The following is a 25565-nucleotide window of genomic DNA, read 5'->3' as shown; positions in this document are numbered from 1 at the left end:
GGCGGGCAGAAACAGGAGAATTTCTTGAATCCGGGAGGCAGAGGCTGCAGTAAGCCGAGATCATGCCACTGCACTCCAGCCTGGGCTACAGAGTGAGACTCCATCAAAAAAAGAAAGAAAGAGAGAAAGAGAGAGAGAGAGAGAAAGAGAGAGAAAGAAAGAAAAAAGAAAGAAAGAATGAAAGAAAGGAAAAGAAAAGAAAGAAAAGAAAAGAAAAGAAAGAAAAGAAAAGAAAAAAGAAAAAGAAAAAGAAAAAAAGAGAATAAAGGTCCTAAAAAGTCTAGCCTGACCACAGGTCATCTGGAAAGGCCAAGTTGATTCCAGAGCCATCTAAAATGTGCATTCTCTCCTTGATGGATCTGAAAACCTACTTTCCATCCCCACTCCAACCAACCCAGCCTTTCTATGGCAAATGCATGCTCTGGGGCATGAGCGCTGGTGAGAATCATTGCCCCTATAAAACTAAAACTGGAGTTGAGTTCTGTCCATCCCCAACTAGAAGGGAGATTATTTATCCTTTCCATTATTTTCTCCCCTCTGTCTGCTCCTGCTGATTCTCTTTCCCCTATTCTCACTAAACACTAACTCATCTTGCAGGTATTAGTCACTTTAAGTCATAAAACAACCCATCACACTGGAATATCTTGAGGCGTCAAACTCTCAGTGTGTATCAATTCCTGAAGAGTGTTGGGTTCTAACTAAAGAGCCAGGGAAGGCCTGGTGCAGTGGCTCATGCCTGTAATCCTAACACTTTGGGAGGCAGAGGCTGGCAGATGGCATGAGCTCGGATGTTCAAGACCAGCCTGGACAACATGGTGAAACCCCATCTCCATTTAAAAGAAAAAAAAAAGAGCTAGGGGGATATCAGAATGGCTCTTCCACTTCCCTCTTCCCTGCCCTTCCTGTCTATCCCATGAAGGAGGCAGAATGGCCACCACAGAGGCAGCCACAGGGAGGCAGAGAACCAAAGAAGTTGCTGGCAAAAGAGGTGGCACCAGAGCTGGGACTGAGAAGCTGAGAGGTCAAGAAAAATGGAGTGAACTTCTCCCACATGGAATGGAAGAAAGCTAGAAAAAAATTGAGATATTGGATTGGAATTGGAGATACTGGTGTGAATTTATATTTGCTAGATGATGATTAGATAGATAAGATTAGATAGATATAGATAATCAATGTGTGCATGTGAACCCTAGTTCCAATGAGCCTACTAAGCACCCAGATCTTGGTTTCTAAATACCATTCTCCACTAAAAGGAACCAGGAATCCTTGGAGAAATGACAGATTCCAGTGCTGGGGTATAAGTTGAGTTTGGAATATTCTATAATAGCAGAAAATAAGGAAGTACTCAAAGAATGATGGAGATATATCCAAAGGAAATGGGACACAGCTTTGAGAGAGTTTTCACTGACCAAAACTGGGACAATCTGAGCATTGTAATAAATGATGATAACAGATCCTAATCTATTGACTAACATAAGAGTCCATGAGTTCACATTGACATTAATAAATGAATGAATGAATGAATGATAAATGAATGATTAAGGAAAGTTTTTCTTTTTCTTTTTTTTTTGAGACGGAGTTTCACTATTGTTGCCCAGGCTGGAGTGCAATGGCACAATCTCGGCTCACCACAACCTTCGCCTCCCAGGTTCAAGTGATTCTCCTGCCTCAGCCTCCCAAGTAGCTGGGATTACAGGCATACACCACCATGCCCAGCTAATTTTGTATTTTTAGTAGAGATAGGGTTTCTCCATGTTGGTCAGGCTGGTCTCAAACTCCCAACCTCAGGTGACCCACCCACCTTGGCCTCCCAAAGTGCTGGGATTACAGGCGTGAGCCACCACACCCAGCCAGCTTAGTATTATTTTGGGGACCACTCCTGCCAAAAATTCATGACCTGAGTATAGACAGGAGAAAGTATCAGACAAACCCCAATTGAGAGTACTTAGAGAATGAAATAGAACACTGTTTAAACTGTAAAGGTCATGAAAGACAAGGAAACATTAAGGAACAATTCTAGATGGAAGAAGACTAAAAAGACATAACAACTAATGCAGTGTGATACTGGATCACATTCTAGACTACAAACAGAGAACAGAACAGTTGGCAAAATTTGAACAGGGTCTGTTAATTGCATAGTAGCGTTATATCAATGTTGACTTCCTGAATTGGGATAGTTGTATTATACAGTAAAAATGTCCTTGTTCAGGGGAAATTCACTGTAGTATTTAAGGGTTGGATCATCGTGTTTGCAACTTGTTCTTCAATGGTTTGGAAAAAGAATCATCATATACGTTAAAGAGAGAGAGAGAAATATGGCAAAATGTTAACAACGGGAAATCTGAGTAGAGAATATGGAAGTTTTGTGTTTGAAATCCTGGATTGTGATTACGTGGGGGGTTCGTTTCATAAGCTGTATCAAGCTGTACACTTTTGGTGTGTGCACTCGTCTGTATACATATTATACTTTTAAAAATAATTTACTTAAAAAAAATTAACCCTCCCCAAAAAATTAAGAATTGGGCTTATTTGGTAACTTTTTATTTTGATATAATTTCAAATTTACAGAGAAGTTGAAGAATCATACAAAGCATTCCTGTATACTCTTTCTCTGGATTCATTAATTGCTTACATTTGTCCCATATTTTGTCATTCTCTGCAGATATATGTGTATATATTTTTCCTGAACGCTTTGAGATTATTAAGTGGCAAACATCATGCCTATTTGTCCCTAAATTCTTTAATGTGCATTTTCTATGAACAAGGACATTCTCTTACATAACCATAGTACAATTATCAAAATCAGGAAATTTAACATTGATACAATACCATTTTTTCTTTTTTCCTTTTTTTTTCTTTTTTGAGACAGAGTCTGACTCTGTTGCCCAGACTGAAGTGCAATGGTGCGATCTCAGCTCACTGCAACCTCCCTCTCCAGGGTTCAAGCGATTCTTCTGTCTCAGCCTCCCGAGTAGCTGGGATTACAGGCATGAGACACCACACCCAGCTATTTTTTGTATTTTTAGTAGAGATGGGGTTTCACCATGTTAGTCAGGCTGGTCTCGAATTCCTGACTTCAGGTGATCCACCTGCCTCAGCCTCCCAAAGTACTGGGATTACAGGCGTAAGCCACTGTGCCCGGCCCACAATACCATTTTCTAATCCAGTACGTAGTCACCTGTCATCACTTATGCCAACATGTCTTTTTTTTTTAAGTCCAGTCTCCAATTCCAGGATTATGTTACATCCAGTTGTCATGTCTCTTTAGTCTCCTTTAACCTGAAACAGATCATCAGTCTTTCATGACCTTGACTTTTTTGAAGACTGGAGGCCAGTTTGTAGAATATCCCTCAATTGGAGTTTGTCTGATATTTCCTCATGATTAGATTCAGCATATGCATTTTTGGCAGGAATATCACTAAAATGATGTTGTGTCCTTGTTAATACATCACATCAGAAGGCCAGGTGCTGTGGCTCACGCCTGCAATCTCAGCACTTTGGGAGGCCGAGGGGGGTGGATCATCTGAGGTCAGGAGTTCAAGACCAGCCTGGCCAACATCGTGAAACCCAGTATCTACTCAAAATACAAAAATTAGCCGGGCGTGGTGGCAGGTGCCTCTAATCCCAGCTACTCGGGAGGCTGAGGTGGGAGAATCACTGGAACCCGGGAGGTGAAGTTTGCAGTGAGCCAACATCTTGCCACTGCACTCCAGCCTGGGTGACAGATGGAGACTCTGTCCAAAAAAAAATACATCACATGAGAAATGCATCTTACTTGGTCCCATCATTAGTGATATAACTTTGATTACTTGGTTAAAGCAGTGTTTACCAGACAGCGCCACTGTAAAGTTACTATTTTTCCCTTTGTAATGACTAGGTAACCTTAAGGGAGATTATTCAAGACTAGTAAATACCATGTTCCTCATCAAACTTGCTGGCTAACTTTAGCTGCCATTGATGATTCTTGTCTGAAGCAATTACTAATATGGTAGTTATCAAATGGTGATTTTCTCATTCCATCATTCCATCTACATTTATCACACTTATTAGTTGGCATTCTGCTATAAGGAGAAGGTGTTCTGTTGTCTTCCTTTTATAAGCTATTCATTTTTTCACGTACATCAGTTTGGACTCTTGGATTTCTATTTTGGTCAGTAAGTTATTATGTGTTAACTATCATTGTAACTTTGAGGCTCAAATTGTCCCAGAATTGGCTAGTGGGGAATCCAAGATGCATTCTCGCCCTGACTTCCTCATTACTAGCCAAGTCACCTTGTACTCTCAACTTCTTTGCACCAAAGTAAAATTAAATTACGCATTTGAGTTGCACAATGTACCCAACTACAACATATGTATCGGAGAAAAAATACAACATAAAAGAATAAAAAGGGGAAAGTAGGGAAATTCTATGATCTATAAGTAGCAAAATCTCCCTACTTTCAGCAATATAAGTTAACTCACGGTAAATGACAGCAGCAGGGATAAGTGTTAAGGCTCTACTAAAATCTGCCATGTTTGAAGGCCGGGTGCAGTGGCTCATGCCTGTAGTCCCAGCACTTTGGGAGGCCAAGGTGGGCAGATCATCTGAGGTCAGGTGTTTGGGACCAACCTGACCAACATGGAGAAACCCCATCTCTACTAAAAATTCAAAATTAGCCAAGTGTGGTGGCACATGCCTATAATCCCAGCTACTCAGGAGGCTGAGGCAGGAGAATCACTTGAACCCAGAAGGCAGAGGTTGCAGTCAGCCAAGATACCACCATTGCACTCCAGCCTGGGCAACAAGAGCAAAACTCTGTCTCAAAAAAAAGAAAAAAAAATCTGCTATGTTCAAATCAGGAATAAGTAATAGTTAAAGTTCAAAAAACTGTAGTCTTCTTTTTTCTTTGTTGTAGAGGCCTCTTTTTCCAACAACTCACAATGCTCAGTTCTGTGGGGAAAAGAAAGAGAGATCAGCCTGTTACTGTGTCTATATAGAAGGAAGTAGACATAAGAGACTCCATTTAGTTCTGTATTTGAGATGCTGTTAGTCTGTGACCCTACCCCCAACCTTGTCCTCGCAAGAGACATGTGCTGTGGTGACTTAAGGTTAAAAGGGTTTTGGGCGGTGCAGAATGTGCTTTGTTTACTGAGTCAGGAGAAAACCGCCTTTAGGAATAAGGTGGGGCTTGCTGGAGCAATACTGCTAAAAGGTTTATGGAGATGTTCGCATATACATCTCAAAGCACAGCACCGGTGATGGTAAAAATAATTATGAATAAATACTAAGGGAACTCAGAGGCCGGTGCCGGTGTGGGTCCTCTGTAAGCACAGCACCGGTCCCCTGGGCCCCGCTTTTCCTTCTCTACACTTTGTCTCTGTGTCTTATTCCTTTTCTCAAGTCTTTCGTCCCACCTAACGAGAAGCACCCACAAGTGTGGAGGGGCAGGCCTCCCCTACACAGTTCTCTTTCTATTTGGTCTAAAGCACCATGGTAGATATCAACTAACAACACTGAGAACTAGAAGCTCCTCTATAACTTTGCACAATGCCCAAAAAATTGTTTATAAGACCAGGTTATCCTTTCTTATTTTTATCCAGTCTCATAGGATGATGACATTTTTCAAATTAGCATTTTTTATTTATGGATAGAATTATTCTCATACAATAATAAATCCTATTTTCTTCATCTTGAATAACAAACATAAAATCTCCAAGAAGCATTCTACTTTTCAAAATCAGGATCATGTTAAATAACTTCTACATTTAAGGAGAGAGAAAAGCCCAGCCTAGGCAACACAGTGATGTTGCAGGACTTTCCTTAGTTCAGCTAAAGACGGAGTTCTTGTCCGTCCCACTGCCACGAAAATTTAGGCTCACAGACGGTTTAAAGGGTGAGTGAAGTAGGGTTTTATTGAGTGAAAAGGGGAAAAAAAGGGGGAAACAAGGATCCTCCACAAGGCCAGAGCCCCCTGCTAGAGCGCATCCCACGCGCCCTTTGAATCTCAGGTTCCACACAGGAAGAGGAGGGGCCGGGCTCCTCCCGCTGCAAAAGTCATGAACTTCCCCAGGCTCCACCTCAGCTGGCAGGCTGGTTGGAGTTTCTCCAGGGACCACCTCCCACCTGGCTGTCTCAGTGAGACCCCATTTCTTTCTTTTTTTTTTTTAATTTTTAATTAGCTGTGTGTGGTGGTGCACCCCTGTAGTCCCAGCTACTTGGGAGGCTGAGGACAGAGGATGGCTTGAGCCTAGGAGGTCGAGGTTGTGGTGGGCCATGATCGCACTACTGCACTCCAGACTGGGCAACAAAGCAAGGCCTCATCTCAAAAAAAAAAAAAAATTAAAAATTAAAAAAAGAAAGAAGAGAGAAAAGCCTGTCAAATGAAGTGGGTTTGTTTGTTGTTGTTGTTGTTGCTGTTGTTCTTATATAGAGCACAGTGTGTTACACTTAGGGCAGAAAAACCTCCAGAACTCTAAGTTTAATGAATAAAACCAATACATGCCACTGGGACATAAACGTAAAAAGTCAGAAGATAGAACCTGATCATATCCTAAACAATGAATTAATGTATCTAAATCAGAAACTGGAAGGTTAAAACGTGGAGAAATGAAAGGGATTGGAAGGGCAAAATGTGTTAGGGATTAGTTAGCTAGCATGGTTCAAGGGAGAGACTATACAACAGGCACTATTCTCTGATGAGACTGGTTACTTTAACCAGCTTCTGACACAATCAAATAGTAAGACCTCTCAAGCTGAAGACAGACCCCTAGTTGATTTTAACATCATCGGACAAAATTATACAAAGCCTATCTTAGCAGCAATCAGTTTTTGGTGACACCACTATTTCTTCATGCCCCCATCAAACTGCAGTAGATATGTTGGAATTTAAGCTCAGCACATACGGTCATCCAAATTGTCTCGAAAGGTTAAAAAAGATGGGAAGAAAATTATATGTTGTTCTATGAAAACTATGAAAGGAGAGTGTTAGAAAGAAAGATAATCAACAGTGTCAAATACCACTGAGAAATCTAAGACAATGAGGGATGAGAAAAACCCACCACGCCTCAGGATGAGGAACCCAGGGTTGCCTTCAGCAATCAGTTTGAGTGGCAGAGATGAGGGCTGAGGGAGCAGCAGACGTCAAGAGGGCAGAACAAGGAGTGACTGCATTGAGAAAATGGAATTCTGTCCTCAAACATGTAACAACAAAAGGATGAGGAAATTAGGATGAAAATTGCAGCAAGGTCAAATGAAGGCTTTGGGGTTTGGGGTTTTTGTTTGTTTTTTTCAGCAAGGAGGAAAAAGGATTATATCTGCAGGCAGAGGACAGAAGAAGAAATTAAAGGTGCTTAAGCTAGACAAAAAGGAGATAATTAAGAGAGAAAATCTTTGATTGCAGATGTTACAGCACCCACCAGGGAGAAAAGGCAAAGAACAGAGAGGACTGAAGACATAAGGTTAGTTTAAACTTGGAAAGAGGAAGTTCAGTTCCTCACCTAAGATGGGGAAGAGAAAGAAATTGCCACAGAGTTGTTTTGGAATGGATTAAAAGGCTTATCTCACATGGTCTTTATTTTGCCAGCAAAGTAACAGATAGCCCCTGTCAAAGGAGAAGGGGGCACGGAGGGGCACCAAGAGGAGGGTGCAGGGGAGAAAAGGCTTAGAACAATGGTGAGCAGGAAACTGCAAAGAAATGGACACTTGACACCAGGTGTCAGTACCTACTCGGTAGATGTTTGAATAAATTGATAAGACATTTTAAAAGGCCAGGCTCGGTGGCTCATGCCTGTAATCTTAGCACTTTGGGAGGCTGAGGAGGGATGATAACTTTGGGCCAGGAGTTCAAGACCAGCCTAGGCAACATAGTGAGACCCTGTCTTTACAAAAAAGTAAAATAAAATAAAAGTTTTTTAAAAGACATTTTAAAAAATAGCTGGTTAGTATGGGGAGAGCCCTACTGATCAGATGATAAAATTTTCTCGTAACTTTAATATCTTTCTGCAGTACCACTATAGTGTTGATAGTAGACTCGCAGAATCAAAAGAAGGAAGGATAAATTACTGTCTTCACTGTGACCTGGTGGCTTTCCCTAGTGGTGCTAGAGGAAAAGTAAGAGCTCCAGGGTACCGAGGCTTTTGCTTTGTAAGGAGAGCCTCAATATTGGTACACACTTTGAAACATGGGCTGGGGAAGAATTTAAGTGTAGCCAGAAAAAAAATCTTGGTATAAGCTTCATTTATCAATACTTTATCATAAATTCATCATTGTATCTTCAAATTTGTGATTTTTAAAAATGTTGCCACCTTTTCTTTGTGAGGCTATTCTCAGCCATCTGCTCTTGGCACTGCACACCACTCACCCGAAGAGCTCAAGCAATCATAGTTACTGTGACCACATCAGTGCTGACGAGAACAAAACGTTTTCAGATCCTGTCTCTCCCACAAACTCCAGGGCCATAGTTGATCTATGTACAAGTTATCTCCACTTGAATAGCCTGCTGTCTTGCAAATTCAATATACTCAAAACCAAACCTGACACCTTTCAAAAAAAACCCAGCTGCACTTCTGTAACTGGCAAGACCCAGTCAGGAGACAGAAACCATACCAGTATGTGGAAAGAATTAAATATAAAGGATTGTTAAGTAATTATAAAGTTGCTAATTAGGTAACTGAAAGAGCAAAAAGAGAACTCTAAAGGACCACAGAGATAGCAATTGCAGAACACAGTTGCCACCCCTACAGCTGAGGGAACAAAGGGAAGAGGCCAGGGTGATTAAAACTTTGAAGCTCAGGCCAGGCACAGTGGCTCACACCTGTAATCCCAGCACTTTGGGAGGCCGAGGTGGGTGGATCATGAGGTCAGGAGATCAAGACCATCCTGGACAACATTGTGAAACCCCATCTCTACTAAAAATACAAAAATTGGCTGGGTGTGGTGGCACATGCCTGTAGTCCCAGCTACTTGGGAGGCTGAGGCAGGAGAATCGCTTGAACCTGGGACGCGAAGGTTGCAGTGAGCTGAGATTGCGCCACTGCACTCCAGCCTGGCAACAGAGTGAGACTCCGTCTAAAAAACAAACAAACAAACAAGCAAAATAAAAAACTCTGAAGCTTAAAGAAAGGCTCCCACAGAACTGAAATTCATACATCTGAGGAGAGAGCCGCACTGATGTCTCTGAGTGGGCATGATAAGACCGGCTCTGCAAGTGTTAGAAAGATTGGAAACTGGATACAGCTCCTGGATGAGAGGCGCTGCTGGAATGAAGAAGCACCGCTTGATGGTGCTCACAGGATGCAATTAGATAGGAAACCCACATGGAATAAACTAGAGGTAACAATTCATTCTCCCACGTCCAGCCTTCTAGCCCTGCTCTAGCATCCCTCATTGGCAGAGTGGAACAGGGAGACAGTTGGAGAAGCAGAAAAGCAGTTTGTGGAATACCAGCCCCAGAATCACAAAGCAGTGGGTTTGGAGCTAAGAGATAATAACTTAATAACTGATGCAGCTTCTGAACTATATTAGTTAGGGTCCAGCCAGAAAGCAGAAACCACTCTAAGTATTTCAGAAGGATTTTACCACAAGGAATTGGTACATGGGTAAGAGAAGAGCTAAGAGGCCAAAAGGGGCACAACGAAGCAATCTGGAAATGCAACAGCAGGCACCTGCCGCCACCCCCTAGGCTGGAGGGACAATGGGAGTTAGCAGAGTTAGTGGAGCCCAGAATCTAAGGGCATCCAGAGGTCGGAAGAATCATGGCAAGGTCTGCATGGAAGGAACTAGGATAGTGGAGAGAAAGGCTCTCTGGCCAAGGAGGAAGAGATGTTGCTGCTAGGAATAATACATGAAGCAGAGAGAGCAGGAGAGAACCATCCTGGATTCCCTTCCCCCTGTCTACACTCTTGTGCCAGTGAGTTTTGTGAACTTAAAAGTAACTGAGATAGGTCTCAATCAATTTAGAAAGTTTATTTTGCCAAGGCTAAAGACGCGCCTGTGACACAGCCTCAGGAGGCCCTGACAACATGCGACCAAGGTGGTTGGGGTACAGCTTGCTTTTATACATTTTAGAGAGATATAAGGCATCAATCAATACATGTAAGATTTACAATGGTTTGATCTGGAAGGGTGGAACTCAAAGGAGGGAGGTAGGGGGTGGGCCTTCCAGGTCATAGGTAGATTTAACAATTCTCTGCCGGGCACCATGGCTCATGCCTGTAATCCCAGCACTTTGGAAGGCCAAGGCAGATCTCCTGAGGTTGGGAGTTCGAGAGCAGCCTGAACAACACGGAGAAACTCCGTCTCTACTTTTTTATTTATTTATGTATTTACTTATTTATTTATTTATTTATTTTGAAATGGAGCCTTGTTCTGTCGTCCAGGCTGGATTACAGTGGCTTGATCTCGGCTCACCGCAACCTCCGCCCCCCGGGTTCAAGCTATTCTTCTGCCTCAGCCTCCCAAGCAGCTGGGACTACAGGCATGTGCCACCATGCCTGGCTAATTTTTGCATTTTTAGTAGAGGCAGGGTTTCACCATACTGGCCAGGCTGATCTCGAACTCCTGAGCTCAGGTGATCTGCCTGCCTCGGTCTCCCAAAGTGCTGGGATTACAGGCATGAGCCACCATGCCCAGCCCATTTTTTTTTTTTTTTTTTTTTGAGATGGTGGGTCTCACTCTGTTGTTCCCCAAGCCAGAGTACAGTGGAGAAATCATAGCTCACTGCAGCATCGAACTCCTGAGCTCAAGGGATCCTCCTACTTCAGCCACCCTAGTAGCTGGGACCAAAGGTGTGCACCACCATGCCCGGCTAATTTGTTGTAGTTATTTTTTTTGTTTCTTGAGATGGAGTCTCACTCTGTCACCCAGGCTGGAGTGCAGTGACACGATCTCGGCTCACTACAGCCTCCACCTCCCGGGTTCAAGCAGTTCTCCTGTCTCAGCCTCCTGAGTAGCTGGGACTACAGGCACACACCACCATGCCTGGCTAATTTTGATATTTTTAGTAGAGACGGGGTTTCACCAAGTTGGTCAGGCTGGTCTCAAACTCCTGACCTCATGATCCGCCCGCCTCAGTCTTCCAAAGTGCCAGGATTACAGGTGTGAGCCACCGTGCCCAGCCAGTCTCAACTAAAAATACAAAATTAGCCAGACGTCGTGGTGCATGCCTGTAATCCCAGCTACCCAGGAGGCTGAGGCAGGAGAATCGCTTGAACCCGCAAAGCGGAGGTTGCGGTGAGCCGAGATCACGCCATTGCACTCCAGCTTGGGCAACAAGAGAGAAACTCTGCCTCAAAAAAGAAAAAAGAAACCATTATCTGATTGGCATCAGGTTGAAAGTATTATTGTCAGTAGAAAAGAATGTCTGGGTTACAATGAGGGGTTGTGTAAACCAAGGTTTTATCCTGCACTTGAAGCATCCAGGTAGCGGGCTTCTGAGAGAGTAGATTGTAAATGTTTCTGATCAGACTTAAGATCTGTGTTGGTCAATGCTGGTCGGGCTTTTCCTGAATTCCAAAAGGGAAGAGGGTATAATGAGGCATTTCCGACCCTCTTTTCCCTCATGGCCTGAGCTAGTTTTTCAGGTTAATTCTGGAATGCCCTTGGCCAAGAGGAGGGGTCCATTCAGATGGTTGGGGGGGTCTTAGAATTTTATTTCTGATTTACACTTCCATTGCCAGAACCCATTCAGAAGCCAGGGGGCATGTAGTTTCATGTGATATGAGTCAGAGAGGGTAAGAGCAGAAAAGGATTTGGGAGCATCCAGGCAAATGGCCAGTTCATGGATGTATCCATTTATGTCTGTGGCACTGCCCTGCCCTTTCCCCACTTCCCTGCTCAGAATCCCCAAAATCTTTCGTTTTCTCCACTTCACGTTCTGCATTCCAGTCATCACCTGGTCTCCATTTCCATCACATTGGCCAGCTTAATTCTGGCCCTAAAAGGGCTCCAATATATCTCCATTTCCATCACATTGGCCAGCTTAATTCTGGCCCTCCTCACTGCAGATATTAATTATTGCCGTATTCTCTTCCTAACTTGGCTTGAACCTCCAGTTTTTATCTGCTACTGTCCCTTTTATGTGATCTATTCCAGGAGTCACCAAACTATGGCCAATCGGCCAAATCTAGCCCACCACCTGTTCTTGTACATCAAGGGTTTTTTAATTGATATATAATAGTTGTTCATCTTTGGGGGGTACGTGTGTTATTTTCATACCTGTATACAATGTGTAATGATCAAATCAGTATAATTTGGATATCCTTCATCTCAAACATTTATCTTTTCTTTGTGTTGAGAACATTGCAATTTTCCTTGTACATAAGTTCTATTGGTACACTGAGTTAAAGGAAAAACTTCAGCCGAATTAAATGTAAAAGAGTTAATTAAGCAAAAAAATGATTCATGAATCAGACAGCCTCCCGAGCTAGAGTAGCCTCAGAGACTCTAGAGCAGCCACGTGGTGGAAGATTTATGGGCAGAAAAAGGAAAGTGACATACAGAAAATGGAAATGAGGTACAGAAACAGCTGGATTGGTTGTAGCTCGGCATTTGCCCTATTTGAACACAGTTTGAACAGTTGGCCATGTTTGATTGGCCGAAACAGTGATTGGCACAAGAGTAGGCTACAGTCTGTTTACAGTTCCATTTAGGTTGTAGTTCACAATGTACAAAGAAACCTTTAGGCTGAACTTAAAATATGTAAGAAGGTAGCTTTAGCTTAAACCTGAGATTTAGCAGCTGCCATGCTCATTCATTAGTTATTGTCTGTCACTGCTTTCACATTATAATGACAGAGTTCAGTATTTGCAACAGAGACCATATGCATGCCCCAAAATATTTACTTTCTGGTCCTTTACAGAAAAGTTTGCTGATCCCTGAAATTAAACTGACACTAATCCATTCTTTTTTTTTTTTTTTTTTTTTTTGAGACATAGTTTCACTGTTGTCTTCCAGGCTGTAGTGCAATGGCGAGGCTCATTGCAACCTCCGCCTCCCAGGTTCAAGCGATTCTCCTGCCTCAGCCTCCCGAGTAGCTGGGATTACAGGCACCCGTTATCATGCCCAGCTAATTTTTGTATTTTTAGTAGAGACAGGGTTTCACCATGTTAGCCAGGCTGATCTCCAACTCCTGACCTCAAGTGATCCACCCACCTCGGCCTCCCGAAGTGCTGGGATTACAGGTATGAGCCACTGCACCTGGCCCACCAACCCATTCTGTTACCAAACTAATCTTCCTAAAATACCCTTCCTGTGGCCGGGCACAGTGGCTCATGCATCTAATCCCAGCACTTTGGGAGGCCGAGGCAAGCAGATTACAGTTCAGGAGTTTGAGACCAGCCTGGCCAACATGGTGAAACCCATCTCTATTAAAAATACAAAAATTAGCCAGGTGTGGTGGTGCATGTCTGTAGTCCCAGCTACTCAGGAGGTTGAGGCAAGAGAATCACTTGAACCCGGGAGGCAGAGGTTGCAGTGAGTCGAGATCATGCCACTGCACTCTAGCCTGAGCGACAGAGTGAGACTCTGTCTCAAAAAAAATAATAAAAATAAATGGCCAGGCGCTGTGCCTCACGCCTGTAATCCCAGCACTTTGGGAGGCTGAGGCCAGTGGATCATCTGATGTCAGCAGTTTGAGACCAGCCTGGCCAACATGGGGAAACCCCGTCTCCATTAAAAATACAAAATTAGCCGGGCATGGTGGTGCACGCCTGTAATCCCAGCTACTCGGGAGGCTGAGGCAGGAGAATCACTTGAACCCAGGAGGCGGAGGTTGCAGTGAGCCGAGATTGTGCCACTGCACTCCAGCCTGGGCAACAGAGCAAGACTCCGTCTCAAAATAATAATAATAATAATAATAATAATAATAATAATAATAATAATAATAAATAAAATGCCCTTCCTCGTGTCATTTTCCTGCCTTCAAGTCATTCCTTATGTCTACCCAAAGTCCACAGCTTGTCATGATTCAATGTTTTCCCAAACTTGATGCCATATTAAATCAATATTTAAATCAATGATTTCATGAGACAGTCAATATATCTTAATACAATGCCCAGTACACAGTGAACAATCAATAATTAAGGTATCATTGAAGTTATTTCACCTACCCTCCTATTGCTATTTGCCACGTATCTTTCTACTCTAGTCAGGTTTGCCCCAGTTTTTGTGTCTGTATTACCAATAATATACCAATTACCTTTTAAACTAGTGTATAGGTTGAATTGTGTCTTCCCAAAATTTGTATAAGTCCTAAGCCTCAGTACTTGAGAATGTGACTATATTTGAAGATAAGGTCTTTAAAGCATTGCTTAGGTTAAAATGAGGTGATCTGTTTTTATTTCAGGGTGGGCCCTAATCCAATATGACTGGTGTCCTTGTAAGAAGGAGAAACCAGAAACACGTGCAGACAGAGGGAAAATCATGTGAAGACAGACTGGGAAAGTAGCCACCTGCAAACCAAGGAATCAGGCCTCAGAAGAAACCAGGCCTACTGGTACCTTGATCATGGACTTCTAGCCTCCACAACTATGAGAAAATAAATTTCTGTTGTGTAAGCAACCAAGTGCATGGTATTTTGGTATGGCAGCTCTAGCAAACTAATACAAATATTATCTAAGAGAATAAACAAAATACGTAATCATTACGATAAATGTTAAAATTACAGAAAAATATAAAGATGGAAATAAAAATCACCTATAATTCCATCAACAAGTGATAACCATCATAAAATATTTGGAGGCCAGGCATGGTGGCTCATGCCTGTAATCCCAGAAATTTGGGAGGCTGAGGTATAAGGATCACTTGAGCCCAGGAGTTCGAGACCAGCCTGGGCAACACAGGGAAACCCTGTCTCTATAAAATAAATAAATAAATTATATTAAAGTAAATAAAATGTTTGGAGTATTTTCTTCTAGGCTTTTTTTCTAAGATATGCATTTTTTTTCATTTTCACAAGATTACCATCATAATGTACTTACAGTTTTATATTCTGCTTCTTTTACATAATTATGACATTTTTCTTTTTTTTTTTTTTTTGAGACGGAGTCTTGCTCAGTCACCCAGGCTGGAGTGCAGTGGCACGATCTCGGCTCACTGCAACCTCCACCTTCCAGGTTCACGCCATTCTTCTCCCTCAACCTCCCGAGTAGCTGGGACTACAGACGCCCGCCACCACGCCCAGCTAATTTTTTTGTGTGTTTTTAGCGGAGACAGGGTTTCACCATGTTAGCCAGGATGGGCTCGATCTCCTGACCTCATGATCCACCCGCCTCAGCCTCCCAAAGTGCTGGGATTACAGGCGTGAGCCACCGTGCCCGGCCTCAACATTTTTATTTCATCATGGACATTTTACCACCTTGTTATCCAAAACACATTTTGAAATGGCTACGTATTGTTCTATTGAATGAATACAGCCTAAGTCATTTCTATTCCCCTATTGATTAAAATGTCGGTTGTTTCCATTTTTAACCATTTTATTTATTTTTCTTTATTTTTATACATTTTTGTCTTTTTTTGACTCACCTCAGGATCAGCCAGTACGAATACGAGAGGAATCAGTGTCACACAACAGTCACAGTTTTCCCTCCAATTTTCATCTTTTTTGGAGGTTTGTTTGTTTGTTTGTTTGAGACAGAGTCTCCCTCTACTGCCCAGGCTGGAGTGCAGTGGTGTGATCTAGGCTCACAGCAACCTCCGCCTCCTGGGTTCAAGCAATTATCCTGTCTCAGCCTCCTGAGTAGCTGGGACTAGAGGCACATGCCACCACACCCAGCTAATTTTTGTATTTTCATTACAGACGGGGTTTCACCATATTGGTCAGGCTGTTCTCGAACTCCTGACATCAGGTGATCCACCTGCCTTGGCCTCCCAAAGTGCAGGGATTACAAGCGTGAGCCACCGCGTCTGGCCGATTTTCATCATTTTAAATAACACTGTAACGAACCTCTATGACTATAACTGTGATTAATTTCCTACGTGGAAATCTTTATAAAGGAATTACAGATTAAACTTTATTGCAGGCCAGTCTTCACAGTGTCCTCCACATACCCCACTCATCACTGCTTCCAGGCCTGCTGTCTTGCTCCCTCTGCCTGGAAGCACCAACCAAAATCTCACCAACACTCCTCCTTCATAAATGTCCCCTGACTGTTGTGACCCCATGTCAATTTCACCCTCACAGTTACCCTGTATTTTGTTACTTCAAACTTCATTACACACTCTACTTAAAAGTACTTTAATCATGTCATATATAGGTATTTTCTCCATATCTAGACTATAAATTCCTCAGGCTTTTTTTTTTTTTTTTTGGTATCCTGGAGTATTAAACACATTGCTGAAATTTTAACCAAAAAAAAAAAACATGAAAAACCCATGTTTTAAAATAAATATATATTTGTTTAAAAGGAAGATTAAATAGAACTACTGGTATCATACTGTCTACCCAAAGTGGTTTTACATTCATTACAGTGATTTCTTAGAATGTTTGATATTAAACATAATTTAAGAATATTAGCAATGGCAACAAAAGCCAAAATAGACAAACGGGATCTAATTAAACTAAAGAGCTTCTGCACAGCAAAAGAAACTACCACCAGAGTGAACAGGCAACCTAGAGAATGGGAGAAAATTTTTGCAATCTACCCATCTGACAAAGGGCTAATATCCAGAATCTACAAAGAACTTAAACAAATTTACAAGAAAAAATCAACCCCATCGAAAAGTGGTCAAAGGATATGAACAGACACTTCTCAAAAGAAGACATTTATGCAGCCAACAGACACATGAAAAAATGCTCATCATCACTTGTCATCAGAGAAATGCAAATCAAAACCACAGTGAGATACCATCTCACACCACTTAGAATGGCAATTATTAAAAAGTCAGGAAACAACAGGTGCTGGAGAGGATGTGGAGAAATAGGAACACTTTTACACTGTTGGTGGGACTGTAAACTAGTTCAACCATTGTGGAAGACAGTGTGGCGATTCCTCAAGGATCTAGAACTAGAAATACCATTTGACCCAGCCATCCCATTACTGGGTATATACCCAAAGGATTATAAATCATGCTGCTGTAAAGACACATGCACACGTATGTTTATTGCGGCACTGTTCACAATAGCAAAGACTTGGAACCAACCCAAATGTCCATCAATGATAGACTGGATTAAGAAAATGTAGCACATATACGCCATGGAATACTATGCAGCCATAAAAAAGGATGAGTTCATGTCCTCTGTAGGGACATGGATGAAGCTGGAAACCATCATTCTCAGCAAACTATCACAAGGACAGAAAACCGAACACCGCATGTTCTCACTCATAGGTGGGAATTAAACAATGAGAACACTTGGACACAGGGCAGGGAACATCACACACCAGGGCCTGTCGTGGGGTGGGGGGAAGGTGGAAGGATAGCATTAGGAAAAATACCCTACGTAAATGACGAACCCATTAGGGTTCAGCAAACCAACATGGCACATGTATACATGTGTAACAAACCTGCACGTTGTGCACATGTACCCTAGAACTTAAAGTATAATAATAAAAAAAAGAACAAAAAAAGAATATTAGGCCCCATGAGGGATAAATATTGACTTATGTGTATCTCTATTGCCTAGAATAGTACCAGATATATAATGGGCACTCGATAAATATTTTGTAGAATAAATAAATGTTGAATGATGAATGACCTTTTACATGGTACTGTAGCAGGAATTATTTAAGTATAATGTAGCTAGTTCCACTTCTTAAATAGCAAATCCCTGGAGACTACATCTTTTAAAAGATTGCCTGATTAAGCACAAACTGCATTCTGCATAGGGAGAAATCATCCATGCATAATTAATGACTAAAAATTACCCACAGGTCTTTAATACGGAGATGTGGTATTACAAACAATGAAAACTCAGAGTCCCTCAAAAAAAAAAAACAGTGTATCTTTGCAAAAGGCAATATTGTTTTCCTTTATTGTTTATCCTGCCTGGAATGCCATGCTTTTTTCTTTATTTTTATCTTTCTTTCTCTGTATCTATTAATTAAGGCCAAGATTAAAAATGGTTTCCTCCATGAAGCCATCCCTGATGTATTCTTAGACATAATCTCTCTCATCAGAACTACCCAAGCACTTTATTCATTTCTCTCATAAGGCACCAAAGACTAAATGTCCATACCAGGTGAAAAAGCAAAGTAATTATCCAGAGAATAAACTTTTTAAAATTTTTCACTCAAAATATATGAATTGAGACAAACGTACTATTTTGACAGGGCAGTGGCCTCTGTAAACTGTTTTTTTTACTTATGAATAAAATTTATTCATGTATAACTTACATAAAATGTGCCCATTTAAATGAATAGTTTGCTGAGTTTTGATAAATGTATTCACCTACGTAACCACCACAATAATCGAAATATAGATTATTTCTTTTTTTTTTTTTTTTTTTGAGATGGAGTCTTGCTCCTGTCGCCCCAGCTGGAGTGCAAGGCACGATCTCAGCTCACTGCAACCTCTGCCTCCTGGGTTCAAGAAATTCTCCTGCCTCAGCCTCCCAAGTAGCTGGGATTACAGGCGCCGGCCACTGTGCCTAGCTAATTTTTGTATTTTTAGTAGAGATGGGGTTTCACCATGTTAGCCAGGCTGCTCTCACTATGTTGCCCAGGCTAGTCTTGAACTCCTGGTCTTTTTTTTTTTTTTTTTTTTTGAGATGGAGTTTCACTCCTGTTGCCCAGGCTGGAGTGCAATGGTGTGATCCTGGCTCACTGTAACCTCCATCTCCCAGGTTCAAGTGATTCTCCTGCCTCAGCCTCCCAAGTAGCTGGGATTACATGCATGCGCCACCATGCCCAGCTACTTTTGTATTTTTAGTAGAGACGGGGTTTCTCCATGTTGGTCAGGCTGGTCTTGAACTCCTGACCTCCAGTGATCTGCCCACCTCAGCCTCCCAAAGTGCTGGGATTACAGGTGTGAGCCACCGTGCCCGGCCTCTTCTCTTGACTTTCTATTTCTTTTCTTATACTTACTTAAGGTCCAATGTGCTCTTTTCTTCTATCTTATTAAGATGGATGCTCATGTGATGTCAGCAAAATGGTGGATGACAAAGCTCCAAGCTTTCATTATCCAACAGAAACTTCATAAAACAACCAGAAATGAGCTGAACTAACCTGTAAGAGCTCCAAAAAACAGTTAAAAGTTTACAGTAACCAAGTGAAAGCCCTCCTTCAAAATGTTAAGAAAGTTTTGTGGTGTCTTTATTTGCCCTTGTCCTCTTCTCCTCCCTGATGTGGCAGTGCTGTTAGTCTGGAAGATGCAGCAGCCTAATTCCAAGTTCCCTCCCTTAAATGGAAGGGAGAAGAGCAGAGCTTTTTGCAAATTATTGTGCACATATGGGGGGTTCATAAAGGACTGGCCTCAGGTCTCAGAAAAGCGGTAGGCATTGCTCATGAAAGCTGCAAGGAGACTACAGACCCACTGACATGTGGAGTAAAAGACTATGGGTGGATACATACAGTAGACCATGTAAGGCCCCAGGAGAAACTGGACTGAGACTCTTTAGGAAATAAGACATTCAAAAGCAGCCATGTATATGGGGAAATTGGGAAGTTACACATGCCCAGGTAAGACACTTGGTCAGAAAAGCCCGAAAAGACCTTAAGCCTTGACCTCAGCTGATCCCTAGGCTCAAAGCAAGCCTTGCTCAGTGTTGAAGAACTGTACGGGTATAGAGCCAATCTGCAAAGACTAGGGGAGTTAGCTGTTTTTTCAAATGTCTAATTTTCAACAAAAATTACAAGGCATACAAAGAAAAAGGAAAACATGGCACATTCAAAGGAGTAAAATTAATTGGCAGAAACCATTTCTGAGGACACCCAGACATTAGACTTACCAAAGACTTTAAAACAATTATCTTAAATTTGCTCAAAGAGCTAAAAGAAAACATGGACAAAAAACTAAAGGAAATCAGGAAAATGGTATATTACCAAAATTAGAATACCAAGAAAGGGACAAAAATTGTAAAAAGGAGCTAAACAGAAATTCTATAGCTGGAAGACACAATAACTGAAATGAAAATTCACTAGAGGAGCTCAAACACAGAAGAATCAGTGAAATTGAAAATACGACAATTGAAATTTCCAAATCTGAGGAGCATAAAGAAAAATAAATAAAGAAAAATGGATAGGCCAAGTGAGGTGGCTCATGCCTGTAATCCCAGCACTTTAGGAGGTCAAGGCAGGTGGATCACTTGAGGTCAGGAGTTCGAAAACAGCCTGGCCAACATGGCAAAACCTCATCTCTGCTAAAAATACAAAAATTAGCTGGGCATGGTGATGAGTGCCTGCAATCCCAACTACTCAGAAGGCTGAGGCAGGAAAATTGCTTGAACCTGGGAGGCAGAGGTTGCAATGAGCCAAGACTGTGTCACTGCACTCTAGCCTGGGCAACAGAGTGAGGCTCTGTCTCAAAAAAAAAAAAAAAAGAAAAGTGGACAGAGACCAAGGAACTTGTGGAATACCATTAAGTAGACCAACATATGCATTACAATTCCCAAAGAGGGGATAAAGAGGCAAAAAGATTATTTGAAGAAATGGCTGAAAACTTCCCAAATTTGATGAAAGACACTAATCTACAAATCCAAGAATCTCAATAAACTCCAAGTAAAATAAATCCAAAGAGACTCACACTGAGACACATTATAATCAAACTGTTGAAAGATAGAGAATCTTGACAGCAGCAAGAGAGAAGCAACTCATAATGTACAAGTGATCCTCAATAACACTATCAGCTAAAGTCCAGTCACTCTGGGAAAAAAAAAAAAAGACTATTGGCCATTTTCTCAGCAGAAACCTTGGATGCCAGAAGGCAGTGGGATAATACATTTAAAGTGCTTTAAAAAAAAAAAAAACTGTCAGGACAGGCATGCTGGCTCACACCTGTAACCCCCAAAACTTTGGGACGCACCAAGGTAGCTGTGTAGATCACTGGAGCCCAGGAGTTTGAGACCAGCCTGGGCAACATGGTAAAACCCTATCTCTACAAAAAAAAAACACAAAAATTAGTTTCACCTGTAGTCTCAGCTGCTCAGGAACCTGAGGCAGGAAGATCACTTGAACCTGGGAGGTCAAGGCTACAGTGAGCCATGATCACACCACTGCGTTCCAGTCTGGGCAACAGAGAGAGACCTTGTCTCTTAAAAAAAAAATATATATGCAAAATCTACTCTGCCTGTGTCCTATAAAGGGAACAACAAAGCCTGGATGACAGCATATCTGTTTACCCACAGTTTGCTGAATATTTTAAGCTCACTATTGATACCTACCCTCAGAAAAAAAGATTCCTATCAAAATATTATTGCAGGCTGGGCACAGTGGCTCATGCCTGTAACCCCAACATTTAAGGAGGCCAAGGCAGGAAAATCACTTGAGGCCAGGAGTTCGAGACCAGTCTAGGCAACACAGCAAGACTGTCTCCATTAAAAAAAAAAATTACTGATCATTGATAGTGCACCTTGTCACCCTATAGCTCTGATCGAGATGTACAAGGAGATTAATGTTGTTTTCATGCCTGCTAACACAAAATCTTTTCCATAGCCAGTGGATCAAGAAGTACTTTTGACTTTCAAGCCTATTATTTAAGAAATATATTTTGTAGGCCGGGCACAGTGGCTCACTCCTGTAATCCCAGCACTTTGGGAGGCCGAGATGGGTGGATCACAAGGTCAGGAGATCGAGACCATCCTGGCCAACAAGGTGAAACCCCGTCTCTACTAAAAATATAAAAAAAATTAGCCGGGCGTGGTGGTGGGCACCTGTAGTCCCAGCTAATCGGGAGGCTGAGGCCAGAGAATGGCATGAACCCGGGAGGCGGAGCTTGCAGTGAGCTGAGATCGCGCCATTGCACTCTAGCCTGGGTGACTGAGTGAGACTCCATCTCAAAAAAAAAGAAATATATTTTGTAAAGCTATGGTGGCCATAGATAGCAGTTCCTATGATGGATCTGGACAAAGTCATTTGAAAACCTTTTGGAAAGGATTCACCATTCTAGATGCCATTAACAGCATTTGTGATTCATGGGAGGAGGTGAAAATATCAACATTAACAGAAGTTTAGAAGGTTGATTCCAACCCTCATGGTTGATGTTGAGGAGTCTAAGACCTCATGGAGGGATGTAACTGCAGATGTGGTAGAAATAGCAAGAGAACTAGAATTGGAAGTGGAGTCTGAAGATGCGACTGAATTGCTACAATCTCATGATAAAACTTTAACAGATGAGGAGTTGCTTCTTCTAGACAAACAAAGAAAGTGGTTTCTTGAGATGAAATCTACTCCTGGTGAAGATGCTATGAACATTGTTGAAATGACAACAAAAGATTTAAAATATCATATAAACTTAATTGACAAAGCAGCAGCAGGGTTTGAGATGACTAACTCCAATTTTGAAAGACGTTCTACCGTCGGTAAAATCCTATCAAACAGCATCACATGCTATAGAGAAATCTTTCATGAAAGGCACAGTCAATTGATGCAGCAAACTTCATTGTCTTACTTTAGGCCACCCCAACCTTCAGCAACCACCACCCTGATAGTCAACAAACATCAAGGCAAGACCCTCCACCAGTAAAAATATGACTTGCTGAAGGCTCAGATGATCATCATTTTTAAGCAATAAAATATTTTCAAATTAAGGTATGTACATTGTTTTTTTAAACATGTTATTGCACACTTAAGAGACTGCAGTATAGTGTAAACATAACTTTTTCTTTTTTTTTTTTTGAGATGGAGTTTTGCTCTTGTTGCCCAGGCTGGAGTGCAATGGCACAGTCTCTGCTCACTGCAACCTCCACCTCCCGGGTTCAAGCAATTCTCCTGTCTCAACCTCCCAAGTAGCTGGGATTACAGGTGCTCACCACCACGCTTGGCTAATTTTTGTATTTTTAATAAAGATGGGTTTCACCATGTTGGCCAGGCTGGTCTCAAACTCCTGACCTCAAGTGATCCACCCACCTCGGCCTCCCAAAGTGCTGGAATTACAGGCATGAGCCACCGCACCCAGCCTAGTATATTTTTTTTTTAAGAGATGGGGTCTTACCATGTTACCCAGGTTGGTCTCAAACTTCTGAGCTCAAGCAATCCACCTGCCTCAGCCTCCCAAAGTGCTGAGATTACAGGCCTGAGCCACCATGCTGGCCCAACATAACTTTTATATGCACTGCAAAACAAAAAAATCCCTGTGACTCACTTTATTATGATATTGGCTTTATTGTAGTGGTCTGGAACCCAACCCACAGTATCTTCCAAGTTTGCCTGTACATTTCAGCTATCTATTATTGAACAACAACTTAGTGGCTTAAAACCACAATAATTTTATTTATTTGCTTGTAATTTTGCAATGTGGGCTCAAATAGCCTTTCTTTGCTCCACACGAAGTCACCTGAGGTGGCTCCAGTGGGCTGGAGAATCCACTTTTTAAATGGCCTTCTTCACGTGGCTGGCAAAAGTTGGTGTTGACTGCTGGCTGGGGGTTCAACTGAGGCTGTTGGCCTAAGTGGTTGGTTGGGCTTTTCACAGGCAGTAAGTCTGAGAAGTCAAACTTCTAACACAGTAGCTGGCTTCCCCCTGAATGCAAAAGCAGAAGCTATCAGGCCTTCTTAAGGCATAGTCCCAAACTGGCACAACATCACTTCCAACGCATTCTACTATTGATTAAAGCAAGTTACAGGGCCAATCAGACTCAAGAGAAGAGAACTCCTAAAGGTGCAAATATTGGGAAGCCTGGTTCATTTGGGGCCACCAAAGTAGCAGTGTACCATAAGATAGTCACCCTGCCAAGTGCTCTGTAGCTGTATATTTGTAATTACTTCTAATTGTATTGAGTTTTAAAAGTAATCTCAAAAAAAAATCAGTAAGTTTCCATATCAAAAATCTATTGATGTTTACAATAGCATCCAACATATGCAAGTGTTAGCTCATACCACTAATTATTACTAAATCAGTATTATATTTCTTTGCCTCCTATTTTTGCCATATCTGTCAGGTACATTCATAATCGTCCCAAATTAGCAGTCACTAAAATAATTTCAGGTTATTGTATCTTTCTGAAACTATAGTTTGTTGTTTAGAAAGTAATCTGCATATTAAGACTTCGTAAGGGTTCAAACATAATCAGCTCCACCTTTCTGAGCAGTAACCTTTTTCCCTGGAGATGAATGCTTTTAACTTCAAGAAACAGAACACCCAAGCAACAGACTTAGAATCTAAACAGTAAAGACCTTTAATTATCTTTTTTTTTTTTTTTTTTTTTTTGAGATGGTGTCTGTCGCCCAGGCTGGAGTGCAGTGGCTCCACCTTGGCTCACTGCAACCTCCACCTCCGGGATTCAAGTGATTTTCCTGCCTCAGCCTCCCTAGTAGCTGGGACTACAGGTACGCACCACCACGCCTGGCTAGTTATTTTGTTTTTTTGTTTTTTGTATTTTTAGTAGAGACAGGATTTCACCATGTTGGCCAGGCTGGTCTCGATCTCTTGACCTAGTGATCCACCCACCTCAGCCTCCCAAAGTGATGAGATTACAGGCATGAGCCACTGCACCCGTCCAAGACCTTTAATTATCTTACACAACAAAGTCTGGAAATAGGCAGTTCCAAACATGGTACAGCAGCTCAATGATATCATCAAGTATTTCGGTGTTTTCTATCTTTGCCCTCAACCATCTTCAGCACGTGAGTTTTTCTTTTTTTTTTTTTTTTTGAGACAGAGTCTCGCTCTGACTCCGTCACCAGGCTGGAGTGCAGTGGCACAATCCTGGCTTACTGCAACCTCTGCCTCCCGGGTTCAAGTGATTCTCCTGCCTCAGCCTCCCGAGTAGCTGGGATGACAGGCGCCCGCCACCACGCCCGGCTAATTTTTGTATTTTTAGTAGAGACGAGGTTTCACCATGTTGGCCAGGATGGTCTCGATCTCTTGACCTCGTGATCCACCCGCCTCGGCCTCCCAAAGTGCTCGGATTACAGGCCTGAGCCACCGCGCCCGGCCTGCATGTGGGCTTTTCATCTCGAAACTTGTCCCCTCATGGTCAGTCCTCACACCACCCCACTTACAGAAGAAAAAATGGAAAGGTGAAGTCTCCTCTGGAAGCTTTGTCTTTTTATCCGGGAGGAAAATATTTCCTAGAAGCTGCCTTCTCTTAATTCTGTCAGACTCTAGACTACCCTCAAATTTCATTGGACCTGCGATTACAATATTACCTAGCAATAAGAATCAAAAGAATCGAACATCATTGAGTGGGAAAAATCCTCTGCAAGTACAGCCAAGACTTTTCTGAGGCTATTTTTAAACAGACAAATCAGAGGACAATCGCGACATTAGAGGAAAATTACCCAGGTTTACGCCATCACTAACGATGATAGCTTACGATGATAGCTAACCCAGCTCTTCAACTTCCTTTCAATCTCCAGAAAAGGCTCTCTGCGTGCTCATGGTAACGTGGCTTTACAGATTTTTACCCACTTCAAATATGGCCGCCAAGCTCCGTTCTCTTTTACCACCTGATCTGCGGCGACAACTCTGGCTTCATGCCCGCTTCCAAAAGCGCTTCC

The 25565-nt window shown here is 42.1% G+C and overlaps 2 long non-coding RNA genes and 1 other non-coding gene across 3 annotated transcripts; 1 reads left to right on the top strand and 2 right to left on the bottom strand.

Moving 5' to 3' along the window:
- Nucleotides 1-653: 653 nt before the first annotated feature.
- LOC115832311 lies at nucleotides 654-23597 on the top strand. The gene is made up of 3 exons (XR_004027719.1): nucleotides 654-665; nucleotides 16002-16009; nucleotides 23517-23597. It is a non-coding gene; the product is annotated as an uncharacterized LOC115832311 (long non-coding RNA).
- On the bottom strand, nucleotides 15502-15566 carry LOC115832685. Its single transcript, XR_004028200.1, has one exon. It is a non-coding gene; the product is annotated as a small nucleolar RNA SNORD41 (small nucleolar RNA).
- On the bottom strand, nucleotides 23210-25494 carry LOC115832310. The gene is made up of 2 exons (XR_004027718.1): nucleotides 25347-25494; nucleotides 23210-23586 (listed from the first exon to the last, which is right to left on the bottom strand). It is a non-coding gene; the product is annotated as an uncharacterized LOC115832310 (long non-coding RNA).
- Between the last annotated feature and the right edge of the window lie 71 nt (nucleotides 25495-25565).

The sequence above is a fragment of the Nomascus leucogenys genome, chromosome 22a (assembly GCF_006542625.1).
Source record: "Nomascus leucogenys isolate Asia chromosome 22a, Asia_NLE_v1, whole genome shotgun sequence".
Lineage (NCBI taxonomy): Eukaryota > Metazoa > Chordata > Mammalia > Primates > Hylobatidae > Nomascus > Nomascus leucogenys.
The sequence above is the reverse complement of the archived record's forward strand: the minus strand, read 5'-3'. Positions and strand labels throughout refer to the sequence as shown.